Source organism: Stegostoma tigrinum, chromosome 33 (genome assembly GCF_030684315.1).
Source record: "Stegostoma tigrinum isolate sSteTig4 chromosome 33, sSteTig4.hap1, whole genome shotgun sequence".
Classification (NCBI taxonomy): Eukaryota; Metazoa; Chordata; class Chondrichthyes; order Orectolobiformes; family Stegostomatidae; genus Stegostoma; species Stegostoma tigrinum.
In genome coordinates, this window is record NC_081386.1 from 32,557,044 (window position 1) to 32,577,449 (window position 20,406).

At 43.6% G+C, this 20,406-nt stretch overlaps 1 long non-coding RNA gene across 1 annotated transcript in view; it reads right to left on the minus strand.

The window, feature by feature from the left end:
* The window catches only part of LOC132206185 (uncharacterized), a 79,784-nt gene extending 62,469 nt beyond the window's left edge, over positions 1-17,315 (minus strand). The window contains exon 1 of the long non-coding RNA XR_009442903.1: positions 17,206-17,315. This is a non-coding gene — a long non-coding RNA (uncharacterized LOC132206185). The remainder of the gene's footprint in view (positions 1-17,205) is intronic.
* Between the last annotated feature and the right edge of the window lie 3,091 nt (positions 17,316-20,406).

Below are 20,406 nucleotides of genomic sequence, written 5' to 3' on the forward strand. Positions count from 1 at the left end.
GAGGTTACATGGTTACGGTGGAGTGAGGCCATGGAGGGCTTTAAGCTCGTGGATGCAAATTTTAACTCGAAGCTCATGTTGGAGCTGCCACCAATGTAGCACAGTGAAGATATTATTACCAACTGTGTGATCCTTGGCTTACAAAGCATTCCGCTCAGCCATTTACCTCACCGCTGTTTGTGGGATCTTGCTGTGCTTTCCACATTTGCCAATGCAAGTCATTGCACTTTGGATTCATTCATTCATTCAGACATGGTAAATACAAGTCTCTAATCTTCCTTACACAATGAGTTGGAATGAAGTTAAAATATTCATTTTGCTTTTAACACTATTTTTCACCTGTCACACATGATTTACCAGTGGGTGAGTGAAAGGCCTCAGGGATTCAGCCCACATCAGAAGCTTACTTCTCCGCCCTCATTTCTGCAGGCTTCAGCCAGCAACAAATTCCATTTGCCTCGCACATCACCCATCACTAGGAAGCAGCATGAACTCGCTTCTAAGTGTGTCACATTCTTTGTTAGATGAAGATTTTCATTGTGTTCAAGGGCACAGTTAATAGCTTCCCACTCACCACACAATAAAACACACTGTCCATGAAACCTTAGCCAGCAGTCTGCGGCTAAATATAATTGTGAATGCAGGCTGTAAAATAACGAGTGAAGAACAGGTACTAAAAGGATCTCCAGCTCTGGATAAAGATATTCCTGGACATTTCACTTATTATTCATTCATGGGGCGTGGGCTAGCATTTTTTGCTCTTGAGAAGGTGATGGTGAGCTGCCTCCTTCAACCTTTGCAGCGCCTGGTCTGTAGGTTGACCCACAATGGATTCAGGGAGGGAATTCCAGGGTTTTGACCCAGTGACACAGAAGAAATGGATTTCCAAGTCAGGAGGGGAGCTTGCAAGTGGTCGCTTACCAGTGTATCTGAAACCTGCCCTTCTAGATGGCAGAAGTTGTGATTTTGGAAGGTGCTGTCAAAAGGGCCTTATTGTTATTCTGCACTACATTTTGCAGATGGTACACACTGTCGTACACACTGTTGTTGCCACTGTACATTGGTGGACAATCGTAGAATCCTTACAGTGTGGGAAAAGGCCATTCAGCCCACTGAGTCTGCACCAACCCTCTGAAGAGAATCCCACCCAGACCTAGCCCCTGACCCTATAGAGTACAGACAATCCACCTAACCTGCTCATCTTTTGACAGGGAGAGAGAGCCTAAGGAAATTCATGCAGATACAGGGAGAACATGCAAACTGCACACAGACAGTCACCCAAGGCTGGAATCGAACCTGACTCCCTGGTCCTGTGAGATAGCAGTGCTAACCATTGACTTTTAAGGCAGATGAACTTGGAGCATTGATCTGCACATAGGAATGTGATATTGTTGCAACCTCTGAGACATGGTTAAAAGAGGACAGGACTGGCAACTCAACAACTGACAACTTCTGTACTCTATGTCCGTCTGATCTTAACACCCCAGGGTAACAAAGTTTCAGACATTATTGATGGGGTTGGGGCTGCATGTAAGAGAGGTAGGGGCACTGCATGATTGATTACGGAGACCATTCCTGCAGTAATGAGGGAGGATGTCCTAGAAGGACCTACAATAGGTAGAGCTTAGAAACAAACAAGGGCAACTACCTTGCGAGCACAAAAGCTTACGTTTTGGGCCGAGATCCTTCATCAGAAAAGGGGGATGGGGAGGGGATTCTGAAATAAATAGGGAGAGAGGGGGAGGCGGATCGAAGCTGGATAGAGGAGAAGATAGGTGGAGAGGACAGTATAGGTGAGGTAGGGAAGGGTTAGGTCAGTCCGGGGAGGACGGTCTGGTCAAGGGGGCGGGATGAGGTTAGTTGGTAGGAAATGGAGGTGTGGCTTGAGCTGGGAGGAGGGGTTAGGTGGGAGGAAGAACAGGTTAGGGAGGCGGGGACGAACTGGGCTGGTTTTGGGATGCAGTGGGGGGATGGGAGATTTTGAAGTTGGTGAAATCCACATTGATACCATTGGGCTGCAGGGTTCCCAAGTGGAATATGAGTTGCTGTTCCTGAAATCTTCGGGTGGCAACATTGTGGCACTGCAGGAGGCCCAGGATGGACATGTCGACATTAGGATACATAAAACCATAAGAGGTATAGACAAGGTTAATCATGAGATGTGTCTAAGACACAGTTAAGGTTTAAGTTTAAAGAGCAAGTGGTTTAGAGGATATTTGAAGAAAAACATCTTTCACCCAGAAGGTGGTAAAAATATGGAATGTGCTACCTCAGAAGGTAGTGGAGGCAGGTACTCTCCCAATATTTAAGAAGCATCTGGATGAGCACTTTTATCATCAGGGCATAGTAGGCTGCTGACCCAGTGCAGGTAAATGCAATTAGTGTAGTTTGGTGTTTATTGGTTACCATACACATGGTGGACTGAAGGGACTGCTTCTGTGCTGTATGACTCTATGACTTCAGTTCTGTGGCAAACGTGGAGAAGCTGGATGATTTCATCTCAGACCAGAAAAGGTTAAAAAGGGATTTGATGGAGATTTTTGTGAAAATATGATGGTTTTGGTAGAGTGAATAAGGAGAAACTATTTCCAGTATCAGACTAATGGGTGAAGAGCGGACACAGATTTCAGGTGATTGGCAAAAGAACCAGAGATGACGTAAGGAAACAATTTTTATAGAGAGTGAGAGTGCCACCCCCTACAAGGTCCCCTCTGAGCCATTCACCAACCTAACTTGGAATATATTGGTGTTCCTCCAGTGTCATTGGGTCAAACCTCTGGAATTATCTCCCTAACAGTATTGTGGGTCAACTGACAATAAATGAACGGTGGTGCTTCAAGTTGGCAGTTCACCACTATCAACTCGCAGGGTGATTGGGAATGGGCACCAAATGTTGACCCAGCCAGTGATGGCCAGGAGTAAGTAAAAAACAATGTTTAATGTCCAGGCTGCAGTGCCATAATTTGAAGGCTAGTTAGCTCAGCTGGTTTGCAATGCAGAGTGATACCAACATTCATGGGGTTCAATTCCTGGGCCAGCTAAGGTCACCATGAAGGACGTTCATTTTCAAATTCTCCCCTTGACTGAGGCATGGTGACCCTCAGGTCAAATCCACCACCAGCCGCTTTTCTATAGTGAGAGAATAGTAAGGTAATGGCAACTTTTTATTTGCGACAGAAACAGATTCTGGAGCGACTTCCAGGAGACGTGCACATAAACACAAGAAGGGAAGCCAGTTACTGGGACATGATGACAGATCTGGGCAGTTGAACAGGCTGATCAAAGAGACAGCAGGAATAGAGTGGCCTTACTGTATCTCTCAATATTAGATATGTTAAAATGCAGCAAAACCTGTGCCCGAAACATCAGCTTTTGTGCTCCTAAGATGCTGCTTGGCCTGCTGTGTTCATCCACACTTTGTTATCTCGGATTCTCCAGCATCTGCAGTTCCCATTATCTCTAAACAATCCTGTTATTTATTTCTTGGGCTTTTGTTCGCTGCAGTATCCTGGAGATAAATCTTTAATGCCTGGAGTTTGCAGGACTGTCCTGGAGCATTGGCAATCCTCAGGAAAGTGGGAAAAGCTGTGATAATGTGTACAGTCGAAAGAAACAATTGATATCATAACAGGCACACTGCCAAGTTCATAGCTGAGCTGCACACTTTGAAACCTGGTTTTTCTCACAGTGGCAATCTGATAAATATCAGGAAAACTGCAAATTACTCTGAGGGAGATTTTTGCAAGTCTGAAGATCAGAAAATGCAAACGATTTTACAGGGTTTCTCTATTTAATGTCACAACAAAGAATGAGTGCCTTTGATCTGTGAGCTGACTCACCTGATTTTCTAATACTTCATCTCTGAAGTTTATAGTCCACAAGAAAATCCCAGCATTGTTCCCTTCTTGTGAGCATCTCATGCTTGTTGGACCTCAGAAGTCATTGTTTGTGCTTTACTTGATATCAACAGGCTATCACAGGGCAAGGGGCTCTGTGTGTAGCAATTTCACCTCAGAACATCACAGGTTCAAGCCCTCCTGCAGGACTTTAGTGCAAAAACCCAGCCTGAGATTCCAACACAGGACCAAGTGAGTGCTACACTGTCAGAGGAACCATCTTTCAGATGAGATGCACTCCTTGTGACCACATGCTTTGAATCTGCGTCTGAACAAGGGTAGGAAAGAGGACAGAGATTATGGGAACTGCAGATGCTGGAGGATCCGAGATAACAAAGTGTGGGGCTGGACGAACACAGCAGGCCAAGCAGCATCTCAGGAGCACAAAAACTGACATTTCGGGGCTAGAAGGGTCTAGGCCTGAAATGTCAGCTTTTGTGCTCCTAAGATGCTGCTTGGCCTGGGGAAAAGGACAGCAAGGATTCTGCAGTGTAACAGCTCCCTCTGTTGAATGCTCGAAACAAAAGTGGCCGAATAATTAGATAAAAAACACAATTCTGGCTTTAAAAGCAACTCATGCAGACAGAAGAAAGGAGCTGAACAATCAAGACGCCTATTGTGGCTCCTTATTTGTAAATTTAATCAAAATGGAAGTTCCATAATTGAACAATCAAGCAGCCTGCAGCAGGTTAAGTTCTGCAGCAGTTTAACAAATCATTCAATTCAGGGACATTTCCTTTTTAATTTCTTCATAAGATGTGGCTGTTGCTGCCTACCCCGAGCTGCCCTTTAAGAAAGTGGTGCCTTCTGCAACTGCTGGAGTCCATGTGTTGTAGGTAGACTCATAATACCCTTAGGGAGGGAACTCCAGCAACAGTGAAGAAACAGCAAAAAATTTCAAGTCAAGACAATGAGTGATTTCTGGGGGAACCTGCATGTGCTGGTGTTCCAGGGTGCCTGCTTTCTTTACCCTTCTCAATTGTAGCAGTGGTAGGTTTGGAGGGTGCTGTCTAAGGAGCCTTGGAGAGTAAATCTTTGGAATTTCCAACTTAAAAAAGATGGTGGAATCAGAGACCTCGAGTATCTCTAAAGCAAAGGAAATAGATTCTTGTTAAGCAATGAAGGGGTGACAGTGCATTAAGAATAATGTGGATTTGAGGTTACAATCGGACCAGTCATGATCTCACTAAAAGGCTAAACAGATGGGAGGGGCTGAGTGGCCTGCTCTTGCTCCCTGTTTTTTTAACAGTGGATGCTCTATAATTGAAGCTTTAGCCAAGGAATAAAGAATTTACTAGCGCCACAGAAACCAGGTTTCATTTCGAGCAGCTGGTCAAGTGAACAGGATCCTTTGTAAAAATTGATCAGCAATGGGCTTTATTAGAATTTCCACAGAAAGAGTGAATCATTTAAGGGAAAGCTGTTAAACAAATGGCTTTCATCATTAAACATGCAGGCAGCAGGATTTATTTTTGTAAATCGGTCAAAAATGACAGGAATCATTTACTGGGCCACAAAAGGCATGATTTTTCCATTTTGGACATGCAAAACAAGAATCTTTCATTTCTGCCCACAAAGTTTTGGGGAAAACCTCCAATATAACAATATGAATGAAGATAAAAGACTGCAGATGCTGAAAATTGGAAACATAGAAAATGCTGAAGAAATACAGGAAACAGAGAAGCAGTATGCCGATGCTGTAGAATTAAAATTCGTTATGACAAGGAAAATAAAATGGCCTTGCCGTGAAGCAGGTTTAAATGTTTTTCAGGCAAAAAGAATCAAGTAACATGAAATAACTACAGAACTGAAAAGCTTTAAAGTAAGAAACAAATAATAACAGGACACATGGTAGCAGAAATGGTGCTGCCAGGAGAAATTAATTTCAGAGGTGGCCAATGAAGAGTTGACATTGGAAAAAGCTGTTCAAATGATGTTGAAAGCAGGAATCAGAGACAACCATAGAGAAATCCTAAGAGGAGAAGAACAACTTTACTCCAGGTGCCGAATATATTTATTTCTTAAGGAACAAAAAACCTAAAAATATATATATATAATGTGGAGAGTACATCAGACAGCAGATACTAAGGGTCAGAAAATATTATAAGTACAAGTTATGCCCAGCAACTGATAATGAAAACTTTATTTGTAAAACAATAGGTCACTCCCAGAAAATGTGCAGAAGTAGGACGCATTCAAAGAGCAGAGGTCAAATAGCTACTCACAAAAATGCATTAATGAAGTAGAGCCACCAACAATAGAACTTACAACTAATTATTCTGAGTGGCAATTGACAAAAATAATCCTATATCAGTGAAAATCTCACTAATTTTAAGCTTGGTACAGGGGCAAGTGTTATTATATACTATCAGATCATATACCAGAGTGAAGAATCGGAAATTATGATCTACAGAAGTGAAACTATGTGGTCCAGGGGGTAGACCACTTAAAATTAAAGTATGCTACAAGTAACTGTGCAGCACAAGGGTGTTGGTAGCAGTAGATAGCAGAAAATGTATTTGTCCTTCACAACCAGGAATTCTTATTCTTGACAATTAAGACATGTCTTGACCACAACCTTTTTTAAATGGTGGACAGCATTTGACTGACCTAAAGCTGATTGAATTATGATTGCTATCTCAAAAATGTTCTCTACTGATAACACCTTCCAGCTGTCCAGCTCATTTCTGAAAATTAGGTCCAGAACCGCCCCTCTCTCATTGAGGACTTTCTGTATTCTAGCTAAAATTGTTCTCTTGCTTTAAGAGTTTTGCTCCCTCTATTCCCCGCACACCAAAGCTATCCAAGGACAATATTTAGGTGATTAAAATCCCCTACTGTTACTGCCTTACGCTTCACACAGTTCTCTGAAAACTGATTATAAATTTGATTCTCTATCTTCTTTGACTGTTTGGGGAGTCTGTAGTATACGCACAACAGCATTTTTCCCCTTTTTATGTTGTTTGCTTTTTCCATTTGCCCTCATGTGATGACCCTTTGAAGATGTCATCCCTCCTCACTATTAGAATTGATTCCTCAATCAATTTTGACCCCCAGCCCGTTTTCCATTCCCTTCCCTATCTCTTCTGAAAAGGAGGGGCATTGATGCTAATCCTGCCCATCTTTCAGTCAAGTCTCAGTCTTTGCTAAAAATCATGTACCCACTTGTCTATCTGTGCCCTCAGCCCAATATATTTTATTCCTCACATACCTTACGTTCAAATATTTAGCCTTATTCATCTCACTTTTTTTAATCAAGCCTAGGTTTCTACTGCCTTCCAGGCTCACTACTGTTTTAACTTCTAATTCCATCTCAAGCTCCCTCACCACTGAACTATATATCAGGATCCCAGCCCCCTGTCGAGCTAGCTTAAATCTCTCTCAATAGCATTCACAAACATCCCTTTTTAAATCAAAAACAGAAATTGCTGGAAAAGCTCAGCAGGTCTGGCAGCATCTGTGGGGAGAAATCAGAGTTAACATTTTGGATCTATGGACCCTTCTGCAGACAGTTCCTCCAGAAGACTCTTCCTCAGTTCCGAAGAAGGGTCACTGGGCCTGGAACATTAACTCTGGTTTCCCTCCACAGGTCCTGCCAGACCATGCTGAGAGTTTTCCCAGTAATTTCTGTTTTGTTTCTGATTTCCGACATCCACAGTTCTTTTGGCTTTCCCTGTGAGAATGTTGGTTTTGTTCCTGTTCAGATGTAACTTATACAGTTACCGCCTCACCGAGAATCAATCCCAGTGTCTTTAGACATCTAAAGTCATTCCTTCCATACCATCTCTCAAGCTACACATACACCTATTCTGTTCCCTGTTCATAGACTGCCTACTGCCTCAGGAGTCATAGACATTACTACCTTGGGAGGTCCAATTTTCAGTTGCCTATCAAACTCCCTAAAGTCTGCCTACAGGACTTCACTTCTCTTCCTTTCCATGTCTTTGGTCCCAACACGGATCGCGACCTCTGGCTATTCACCCTCCCCATTCGGAATGCCCTGTAACCATACTGTGGCGCATGGAGATCATCATACTTATCCTAGAATCAGGTCTAGGACCTCAGAAGCACTTCACTAACAAATTCCCCACCATTAATGTCCTTCCATATATCTTCATCTGCCTCAGGCACATAGTGCCACAGCTTCAGTTCTGACAGGTCACCCATCCTCTCTCCAAGGAAGGCTGCACTTCCTTCAGCTGCAGGATGACCATGTCCTGTAGTGTGTTCTCCATGATCCTCTTAACTTCATAAATCATGCGCCCAGCTTCTGTTCAAACTCCAAACCACCAGAGCTCGGCCTGGCTCCAGCTGCAGGCACCTTCTACACACATGGTCATTCAGAGTGCTCGGAGCACGTAGGGTTAACCACATCACATGGGATGTGAAGATCATGGACCTGAGCCCCCCAGGCATGCCTCAGCTGTATATAATATGGACCCTCACTTTTATTTTAGTCTAACTCTTATTTGAATATTAACCAGAAAAATCTTTTTCATGTTCCTGTCAGAATTGCTTAACTCTGTCAAATAAAGACATTTAGTTTTGTCATTCTCAAATGTTAATGGCCTGTGTAAAGTTTTTAAGCTATATGTACAACCTTAACTTAAATTAATCCCCAGTCACAGGAGATAAGAGAGAATTATCCACCAATGGCTCTCACATTGACTTTGTTGAAACAGAACCCCCTCCCCCCTCCCCACTCCCACAAACCCTGGTCTCTCTGCTTCTGGGACTCCCCACCCCACTGACACTGCTCCATTTTCCCTTACTGCCCCCACTTCCCAGTCCCACACAGCTCTACCCTGGTCTGCCTATACCCTCTCTGCTCTTCTCCCAAATTCTCATTAACCAGTATTTAACACCGAGCCATTTAAAGTCATATCAGGGCAAATGACGTAGCCTGGCTAAAGAGGCGGGGATCGAGGAGAAACATTACGAATGAGGGACAGATGTTGAGGTAATAGTTTCAAAATGGCAGATCTTGTCGGCTGATGGCACAGGGGCCACTGACAGGGAGGTAGACATTTGGGAAATGAACTAATATTGCATTTGGGTAGCGCAATGTCAGTGTTAGGGGTGAAGCTTGTTCTCTGTAAGCAAGTGCACCCTTTAGAACATTTACATGGCAAGGCAACAATGTGTTTTTAACTTGAGATATCAGCCTTACCACTGAAACCATTCACTTGCCAAGGTTTTTCAGTTTACGTATTCAGTAGCTGTTCTCAAGCTCCCTTTTCAATTAACAAGGATTCGTTCTCTTTCAGTTGCCTCATGTGTTGTAGGTGGTGATTATTATCAGGACCAGAGCTGTTTCTGGTGTCAGCAAGTGAATCACATCCTCTGAAAGACATTTTCAGACCAAATTCATTTCACACCCACTAAGAAACTCTCAGGTTGTACTAAATGATGAGGGAAAGGATGCGTAGCCCCACAGCTGATGTGCAATCTTTTAGCTTTTTTTTCTCAAACTAGAAGCCAATAAAAATTAATGGATAGAGGAGTTACATTTTTTTTGAAGAAAGCTTTTCCGAAGGCAAACAATTCCACAAGTATCTGAATCACCTTCATATAAACAGCATTGACACCCAGAATCAATAGCCTTTTTTCTTACATTAATTTATCTTCCTTCTCCCCTGTTAGTGCAGTTCCCCATGGTTACTTTACTCAATCAGCCAACAGCCCTTCTGCGACAAATTCTAGGAGGTTGTATAACTGCACAAATCATACCGCTATGTTTGGTACCACTGATTCAGCAACTTGGAGAAGGTTCACTCCACAAATTCCTGGATTAAAGGGATTGTTTTAGAGGAAAGGTCATACAATTTGGACCTATAGTGGAGCTTAGAAGAGTGGGAGGTGATCAAGGCAGATATCTCCAGAGGGGAGAGGACATCTCTGATGAAGGGTCTAGGCCCGAAACGTCAGCCTTTGTGCTCCTGAGATGCTGCTTGGCCTGCTGTGTTCATCCAGCCCCACACTTTGTTATCTCCAGAGGGGACTTCCCTGGGCAGATACTGAAGGATTATCCCCTTGTAAGGATGTCCACAATCAGGAAGCACAGTTTAAGAATTAGGAGTCTCCCATTTGAGACTGAAATGAGGAGACATTTCTTCCCTCCAGTGGATCATTAGCCTGTGGAATTATCTTCCCAGTGACGACTGAGTTAATTTAAGGATAAGTTACAAAGGTTTTTGATCAACTGTGGAGTCAAGTGCTTATCGTAAGAAAGTGGATTGAAGGTCATCAACAAATGGTCCATTTCTGCTCCTGTGGACTCTCACATTTCTTCAGCTTACGCACATCACAATGATCAGAAAGGGCAGCTTTAGGCCCACATTTCCCTCCACCAAGCCCAAGGCACTGAGATCATTGAAGGTGGCATGGTCCTCCCACGGCAACAACCTGCAGACTGGTGTGTCAGCCTGGGAACTCCTGCCCTGAGCAAGCCAGTTTCTAGAGAACCAAAACTCTCCGACAAAGTTTAAAGTACTTTTAATCTTGTTCTCACACCGTCTTGTAGATAATGAATTGTGGAATTCCTGAAGCTTTGGTGGAACAGAGCCAAGGAGCCTGAGACGGTAACTGCAAGTGCTGACCTAACTCAACAGGCCTGGCAGCATCTGTAGAGAGAGGAAGCCAATATTTTGGGGTCCAGTGACCCTTCATCAAATTTCCCCAAGAAGCCTGGGGCTCCCCTCATGGGAACATCTTACAAAATGGCTGCAGACAGTGGTGACTCAGCGAGTGGATATTCTTGGGATGGCTGCACTTGCATTTTGAGAAAGACTGGATTGGTTGGGACTATATCTACTGGAGTTTAGAATATTAGATGAGGGCATGAGTTTCAAAGAAAGCTGTAAAATTCTCACAGGACAAGACAGGGAAACAAAGGATAAATGGTCACACAAACTAGGAGACCAGAAGCAGGGGCCACAGTCCGTAAATATAAGATAGGTCATCTAGAACTGGGATCAAGAGAAATGTCTTCACCGAGATAGTGACGAGCCTGTGCAATTCTCTGCCACAGAAAGTGACTGAGGCCAAAACATTGAATGTTTTCAAGGAAGAGATAGATATAGCTTTTAAGGCTCAAGGGATCGTGGGGAGAATAGGGAAACAGGGGATTGAGTTGGATGATCAGCCATGACCTTATTGAAGGGTAGACCGGGCTTGAGGGGCTGAATGGCCTAATCTTGCTCCTATTTTCTATGTTTTTTATGCTTCCTTACAGTAAGATTTATTCATTATGACACCTCATACAGAAGTGAGGGTGAGAGACAGCTTCTCTCAGCTTGTACACACACAGGTGCTTAATCTACTTTCTTCTGATAAAACCATGTCATCACTAATGGTGTCGCTGTTAGTTACCAGAGAAGCTGACTGCAACACAGGAGCTGTCACCTCTGCCTCCTTTCTCCAGCTCGATGCCGTAGTTGCTGCCAAGCCTCTTCACATCACGCTCCTTGCAGTGGGATATCAGGTACCCACTTGTTCCCCTTACTTCAGTGTACAGAAACTCCTCTCCCAACCCATCACCAAACAAGTCAAAACAAGCACAGCAGCAAGGTCAGCTTTATGGTATCAGGAAGTGAACAAGGTTATTCATTTTACACTTCACAGACTTTATTATAGCACTTTTGTCTCAATGTGTAAATGTTACACATTTCAAAATGTTGACTTTTTCATAAGCAGTTTTTCTCATTTTACTGTAATCACAGCAGCTCTCCAGTCATGTACCTTTTATTATTCTGGTTGTCATTAAAAATTAAACACTTTTTTAAAGTATTGTTACAATGAATGTGGGTTGACCTAACACCAGCTGTAGTTAACCAAACATGAGCTTGCTTCAGAATTTGGACAGTTGATAGTTTGATTTCTCAAGAGTCCCTTAGGTGGCATTTCATTTTCAACTTGCTTACATTTGCAATCATCCACATTGCAGCAACGCAGCTCCATTCACCTGTTGCCACTTCCCTCGCCACTACCATGGTCATCAGCCAACATTGATTTAGAGTAAATGAAGGTGTCCATTTCCAAGTTCTCATTCTTGTTTTCAAGCCCCTTCACAACATCAATCCTCCCAATCTCTCTGTCGCACACAGGAAGAACAGTGATCATTTAACACTGGCAATTTATACTTCCCTGACTTTAATTACTCCATCACAGGCAGCCATGCTTTCTGCTGTGACAACTCTAAACTCTGGAATTCAATCCCCAAACCTGTCCATATGTACCTCATTGGTCAAGCCTTTGGTTATCTGTTCTCATATCCTTTTTAGGACAGAATAGAATCTCTACAGCATGGAAGCTGGCCATTCAGCCAATCAAGTTCACACTGACCCTTTGAAGAGCATCCCACCCAGACCTACATCCCTCGCCCATTACCCTACATTTCCCATGGCTAGCCCACATAGCCTGCACACCCCTGGACACCACGGTCAATTTAGCATGGCCAATCCAGTCTAACCTGCGCATTTGTGGACTGTGTTAGGAAACTAGAGAGCCTGGAGAAAACCCCGACTTGAGGAGATTTGAAAACTCCACACAGTCACCCAAGACCAGAGCCAAACCCGGGTCCCTGGTGCTGAGGCAGCAGTGCTAACTACTGAGCCACCGTCTGCCCTTTGTGTGCCTTAGTCTCAAATTTAATTTGAGAATCACTACTTTGAAGCCTGTTAGTATGTTCATTGCTCATTCATTTCTTATCATGTGCTTTGCTGCCACACTATTGGGAGTTTGGGTTTAAGACAGACTGGTTCAGGAAAAGGTAAAGTCAAGGCTTGGATTTCACAATAACTCTAGTTATTAAACTTTCATAAGATACACTGCTGCACTTGGTAATCTTCGGTATATTAGACTCTAGCTTCTGGTTACATTAGGTAAGGACCATTCTGTCTACTTTGTGTGGTTTATGTCTGTGTGTACTTGGCTTCTTTCTCATTCACGTGTTCCAGACTAGTGTAGTGCTGTGTGTTCTAAATCTGCTCACACTGTGCTATTTATACTCAGTGATGTGCAGCTCCATGACATCATCAGAAAGTTTGCACAATTTCCACCAGAATAACAAAAATAAGCTGCTTATTACAGTGAAATATGAGGTAAGACAACAAGCGTCTTTTTCTGCAGATATCCTTGCTTTCAAAAATGATAGTTGTAAAACTTTACACTGTCGTTTTCAGAATTAGCTGAAATTATGGCCAGCTCCCAATTGAAAGAGAAAGATTGTGAGGTCTCATTACTATCCCTCCAGATCTCTCTCATTGACACAGCATTGATGAGAAAGATTTAGATTTATGTCTGACCTTTCACAGTCATTCAATGTTTCAGTGTGCTTCCCAGCCAATGAAATACTTCCTTAAAGTACAGTCATTGCTGTAATGTAGGGAACACAGTTGTCATCAGCTGCAACAATGTTGGAAAATTAAGTTTGGAAGAAGTTGTAAGAAGAAAACTAATACTGGAAATCCAATACCTACCCAGTGGGACCATTTCCGACAAAGCGTCAAAAGGCACAATAGCAACAGTGCTATTTTTCTTGTTAGTTCTTCCACAGAATATGAGTGTCACTGCCATGGCTAACATTTGGAGCCCATCCCTAACTGACCTTGAACTGACTGGCTTGCTCAGCAAAGTCAGAGGGCAGCTAAGAGTCAACCATGTCATTGTGGGTCTGGAGTCACATGTAGGTCAGACTCAGTAAAGAAGGTAGATTTCCTTCCCAAAAGAACATTAATGAAGCAGATGAGTTTTTACAGCAGCCAATCATTACTAGATCTAGCTTTCAATTTCAGATTTATGAATTGAAGTTAAACTCCACCAATGGTTGCTTCTTCCTGCTTCATCAGCCTGGGTTGCTGATTACCAGGCTGAATGAGCTAACCGCTACACCACTCCCTCACACACGATGATTCAAATAACTGAGGCCATCGTAAATAGAAAGAAGTTCATCACCATTCACAACCATCAAATTCGGAAACAGGGTGCACAATTCATATTTTAAACGTGATATCAGGCCCCTGTGTCCATGCATCATGTTAAGAAGGGGCGTAGTGCGTTGAAGGTTGTCCACAGTTCAAAATCAGTGAGCAGCCATAGTTTCAGGGTGTCACCCCTATGTTGTACAACACAAGGCATTTGGTTCCCTCAAAAAGTACCAGTCTTTTGGTGTTAGTGCCCATCATGGACCTGAATTTGCAAGTTTAAACCTTGAATTTTTATAAGATCCTAATTTCACCATTAAACTTTCTTGAGAAACTCTTAACCATGAATCAACATTAGTCCCATTTCCAATCCATGCTCCCAGCATCCAGACCAACAGGACCGACAGAGATGATTGTGGCACGGTGGTCATGTTCCTACCTCTGGGCCAGGAGGCCTTGGGTTCAAGTACAACCTGCTTCAGACCAACCGACTAGCACCCTTCAACAGGTTGGTGGGGGGAAGCAGGTGGTTGACCGTAGATAAAAAGGAACTGGGAATTTGAAACAAACTCAGAGACTGTTGGGAAAATACTTGGCAGTTCTGGCAGCATCAATGCAGAGAGAAACAAAGCTAACATTTTTAGGATAATAGGTCAGCACAACATGGTGGGCCGAAGGGCCTGTACTGTGCTGTACTGCTCTATGTTCTGTATTTCATTGGAAATGAAGATTTTCTGTGGAAGAGTCCTGGTGGACTCAAAATGTTAGCTCTGTTTCTCTCGTCACAGACGTTTCCAGGCCTGCTGACGTTATCTGCTTTTATTTAGGATACATACCTTTTCACAAAGGCCATTAAGACTGGACAGAAGGAAACACGGTGACTGGAGCATTGGCTGACCCCTCAGTGTGCCCATCTGTCTTATCACTCCTCACCTCTTCCACCCTATCAGACCTGGCTCATTGAGTAATTGTTAGCAAGACTCAAAAGGCCTATATATTGGCACTTATAGGTGGCACAGAAGCTATGGGTGGGGAGGTGCGCGTTTGTAGTTCCAATTCATCCTGCAAATTGAGATGGCCATCCTGCATTCAAGAAAAGTAGGCAAACTATTCAGCATTTCCATTATCTCTGGAGTCAATTTAAACAGGCACAGTACAAATCAATTTAAACACAGCAAGCGTGCTGATAAAACAGGGAGGAATCTAGTGAGAGGATGATGGGCTCAGAGTTTAACGTACAATATAAATTACAGGCAATAATGTTAAGGTAATAAATAAATACTGAGGAAGCTCAAGTCATTTGCACTTTCCTAACAGCTTATTCCCAGAATATTCACCTGACAAGACTTCCAGAGGAAAAAAAAGATATAAAATGAAAGCAATTCAAAACGCACGGCTCTAAATTTAACCTGTGTTGCATCTAAAATATACCTCTCAGACATAGTGTGCTTGAAGGAAATGTTTCTGTCAAAATGTGTGTGCTAATGGGATTTCACAGTGAAAAAAAAGGGTAAAACTGGTTGTGAAGGTTATTTTTCATTCCTCTGCTAAGCAGCCACGATGTTGAGGTGCCAGTGTTGGACTGGGGTGGACAAGGTCAGAAATCACACAACACCATGTTATGTGAGATAATAAAATGTGAGGCTCGATGAACACAGCAGGCCCAGCAGCATGTTATGGTTGGACTATTTTGGGTGACTTTTGATCCTCTTCAAAACAAGAATAACATTACGACAATTCTTCTCGAACCGCGCGGGCACTGCTCTAGGTGGTAAATAGCTGAGCATTTGGTGCCGAGTGAGTTTGAGATTTTCCACCCTCACTGAGCCAATGATCAGAATTGGGATAGGCTGCCTATCTCTGCAGCCAGTCTCGCCCCAGCTCCTTGGTGTCAGTGCAGGGTCACCAGCAGGAGAGGAGTGCCAGTCAGGCTCATTGTGAGGCTGGTTTATGGAGGCCAGTTGGAATTCTCTGTTGGGTCAGTAATCCCGTTAGGCCCTCCTTACCTGCCTTTGGATGCATGAGCAACGTTTGATGGTCTTGTACAGGGCTCAGGGGCCCTCTTGGATGTAAATGCCAGGCTGTCGGGTCTAACTTTTCATTAAAGCATTAATAAGTTGTGGAGAGAATGTCTCAGTTTTGAAGTTCTCTCTCTCTCTCTTTCGCACCCTCTGTTACGGCCTGCAGTTCCTTTCAAGGCAGAAAACTTGTGATTGACTCTTCATTGGGTGGAGGACCCAGACCAAGCCAGAGACTAGGAGTCCTCCAATAAGTCACTCACCTCCTGACTCCCCCAAAGCCTGTGCTCCATCTATAAGACATACATTAAGAGTGTGATGGAATACTCCCCACTTGCCTGCGTGAGTGAAGTTCCAACAACACTCAAAAAGCTTCATACCGTCCAGGAAAATGTAGCCCACTTGATTGGCACCATATCCACAAACATCCACTCCCTCCACACCGACACTCAGTACCATTTACAAGATGCACTGCAAAAATTCACCGAGGCTCCTCAGACAGCAGCATCCAAACCCATGACCATTTCCATCTAAAAGGACAAGGGCAGCAGACCATTGGGGATCACCACCATCTGCAAGTTCCACTCCAAGTAACTCACTACCCCGACATGGAAATATATCACTGTCACTGGGTCAAAATTCAGGAAGTCCCTCCCTAGCAGCATTCTGGGTCAACCTACAGCACACAGACTGCAGCGGTTCAACAAGGCAGCTCAGTACCACCTTGTACAGGGCAGTTAGGGATGGGCAGTAAACATTGGACTGAATGAATGTTTTTAAAGTTAGCTGGTTTCAGAGTGCACAGTGTTTGAGGAATGGTGCATTCTGCTCTATGTTGTGTCACTGCAGTGTATGTGGTAATCAAGCACAGTCCCTCCTGGTAAATCACTGAGGGTGCATGTGCGTGTCTGAGAGCGTGTGTGTCTGAGGCTGTGTGTGTGTGTGGGAGAGTGTGTGTGAGTGTGTGTGTGTGAGTGTGAGTGTGTGTATGTATATGAGTGTGTGAGTGTGTGTGTGAGTGTGAGTGTGTGTATGTATATGAGTGTGTGAGTGTGAGTGTGTGTGTGTGAGTGTGTGTGTGTGTGTGTATGTGTGTGTGTGAGTGTGAGTGTGAGTGTGTGAGTGAGTGTGTGAGTGTGTGCTTAGAGATTAGGTTCTCTATAGTGCATTAAATGGAGAGAAAAGAATAACTGCCTGCAAAATCATCAAAGGATTCCGATCTGTGTAGAAATGGCAAAGAACACACAGCCCCACTAAACAACCTTTCCGATAAATGTTGACCCTTTTAATTCCCACTATTATGGCTCTTGAGACTAACACAGAAAGAATCTTACACATAATAACTGAATAACAAAGGCAAATACTCACTGTTCGGCACCAGGCAGCTTTATTTATGCCTAACTGTGTTTTTTCATGTGAGAAGCCAGCTATAATTTGCTTATAAATAATTGACTTCTTCCAGCTTATACTCTCTCGAGGGCTCTCAGTTTATTCACAACAGCCAGCTTCTGCAATGCAGTGCAAATTAGGCCTTTCAGACTGTCTCATTTCAGCCAGCGATGTTATGAAGAATGATTTTCTTCATGTAATAACCTTCAACTAACCTTTAAACTAAAGTGAATAATTTAAATCCTATTTTCATATCAATGGAGAAGTCAAGCCAGGCAATTATCTTTTATCTGTACACTATCCTTTCATTGCAAGGAATAATAAACTCTTCCCAAGTGGCACGGAGAGAGCGAGAGAGACTTTATCTGAAGTCATTAATATGATGATGAATTATTCAGTAATGAGTGCTATATCTATCATATAGAAGCCGCTGTTTACATCGACACAGAGCTCTCGCCTCTGTGCCTCAAATGTAAAGCCTGTCCAAAAATAAATATGACAAATTGGCAAATGATCTTCTGCATTAGAAGAGAGAGGCAGGTGCACAGTGCTGTGGTCAGGGGCTGCGCAGTGACACATATCTGAGCCAAAACACAATAGCATGGCGGCAAGTATCTCATTTACGTGACAGTGATTTAGAGTTGTGAGAGGGCTCGCGGAAAAATAAACCCATGGTAAAAATTCCCTGTGGTACTCATTAAAATTCTGCAGCAGCGCATCCCCCCACTCCCCGTCTTCCCCCACTCCCCACCTCACCCCTTCCACAAGACTGGCCACGTTTACTTTTATTAATTCATAAAACATGGCACAGCGATTGAGCCTGAAGATTATAGGAGCGGGCAAGCTGGGTGCAACAGTGAAATATTGCATCGAGCCACTCTGTGCAAACAGGCATCTGAGTGGGGTTGTTGTTTATCATAAAAATATTAATCTCCCTGAGCAGCCATGGGCAAATGGAGAGAGGCCAGGCGACATTTGAGGGGAGAGGATTATTGTGTAAGAACAAGTCTCAATGTTTTGGCTCTCTCTCCCCTCCCACCATTGTTCTCTGAAGCAGACATTGTGTGAATCCAACTCCATTATCACAGTTATGCACACACCCACCACTGGGAATACAACACTGGGGCCTTCGCTTCATTTGCCAATAAGAATCACCGCGAGGCGATGTTTACTGAGATTGCCTCGAGTGCATTAAAGATATTAGAATAAGAAGATCAAATAAAAAGCAGAAACCATCAGCAAGGGATCAGAAAGAGAAGGCGAGAGGAAAGAAAAGCTCATTGATGTTGCCACTCTTGTACCTCTTTTGTAAAAAGATTAGACAGCGCAGCCTGTGCTGATAAAGGCCGTTGCAGCTGACATCAAATTAAATATCCTGACAATCCAAACGACATTCTTACTAGAGATCCTTCAGCAGCTTTGCATTTTATGACTGATCAACGGACAGCCCGGTGTTCTTTCGAGAAAAGCAAATATTAATGCTGATAACTCTAAGGTCCTTCCTAAAACGAAGAATACCTCTAATGTCAAGGCTTTTGTTTTAAACAATTGTGTGCAAAATAGAACTTATTGTCATTAACATGAGGAGAACATACCCCAGCCCTTTTGTCAGATCTCATTAAAATCTTTAGTGGAAGCATGCTTCGGCATTTTCTTTGAATTATTTCTATCTATTACTCACAAAACCATGGCAGAGGTTGGCATTTGTCGGTGGGGTGTGAGCCGGTGGGTGAAGGAGTTTGCATGGGTGGCTCAGTGGTTAGCACTGCTGCCTCACAGAGCCAGAAACCTGGATTCGATCCCACCCTCAGGTGACTGTCTGTGTGGAGTTTGCACGTTTTCCTTGTGTCTGCGTAGGTTTTCTCTGGGTGCTCCGGTTTTCTCCAACAGTCCAAAGGTGTGTAGGTTAGGGTGGATTGGCCATGCTAAGTTATCCCATAGTGTCCAGGGATGTGCAGGCTGGGTGGATTAGCCCTGGGAAATGCAGGGCTACCTGGATGGGGTGGGTATGCATGGGATGCTTTTCAGAGGGTTGATATGGCCTCAATGGGATCCCTATGATGGGATGGGGGCAAATGGTAAAGAGAGGGAGGCCAATGGGTTGTGGTAAGAGTTGTGTGGAGTAGTGTAGAAGGGTCTAGATGAGGGGGTATATGAAGGAAGAGGGTGTGGGTGATGGAGATTGGGCATGCAGGGAGGGTGCAGCAGGGGCTTGAGGAAGACTGTATGAGCAGCAGGGACATATTGAGTTACAAACTTCGCCAACAAGGATTGGCCAGATAAGGCATTTGAGTATTGGCCAGGGCATCAGGTCATGACACATAAACAAGACTAGTATCTACATTGAATAACAAGGTGTAGAGGTGGACGAACACAGCAGGCCAAGCAGCATCAGAGGAGCAGGAAAGCTGATGTTTCAGGTCTGGATCCTTCTTTAGAAAGGGTCTGAAATTTCTGAAGAATGTTCCAGACCCAAAACGTCAGCCTTCCTGCTCCTGTGATGCTGCTTGGCCTGCTGTGTTCGTCCAGCTCTACAACTTGTTATCTCAGATTCTCTAGCATCGGCAGTTCCTACTATCTCTGGTGTCTATATAGAACCTCCAAGTTCGTAAAACATTGCAAGGTGTTTCACGAGAGTGTTGCAAGCTTATAACAGTGAGTCATATAAAGAAATATTGGGGCAGTTGACAAAAGGATTGGACAAAGAGACAGGGTTCTTAGAGGACAGAGATTTTCAGGGGTGCGTGTATCCTTATTATTATTCATTCACAGGATGACCAGACATTGCTGACCAGGCCAGAACTCATTGACCCATCCCTAATCGTCCAGAGGGTAAGAGTCAACCACATCGTTGTGGGTCTGGAGTCACGTGTAGGCCAGACCAAGGAAGGAAGGCAGCTTCTTTCCCTAAAGGGCATTAGTGAACCTGATGGAAACAAAATCAGAAATTGCTGGAAAAACTCAGCAGGTTTGGCAGCATCTGTGGAGAGAAAGCATAAAAACTCAGTTCTGAAGGAGGTTCACTGGACCTAAAACATTAACTCTGCTTTCTTTCCACTGAGACTTCCAGACCTGCTGAGCGTTCGAAGCAATTTCTGACTTTGTTTCTGATTTCCAGCATCTGTCATTCTTTTGTTTAGTGAACCAGATGGTTTTTTCCCCCCCAACAATCAGCAATAA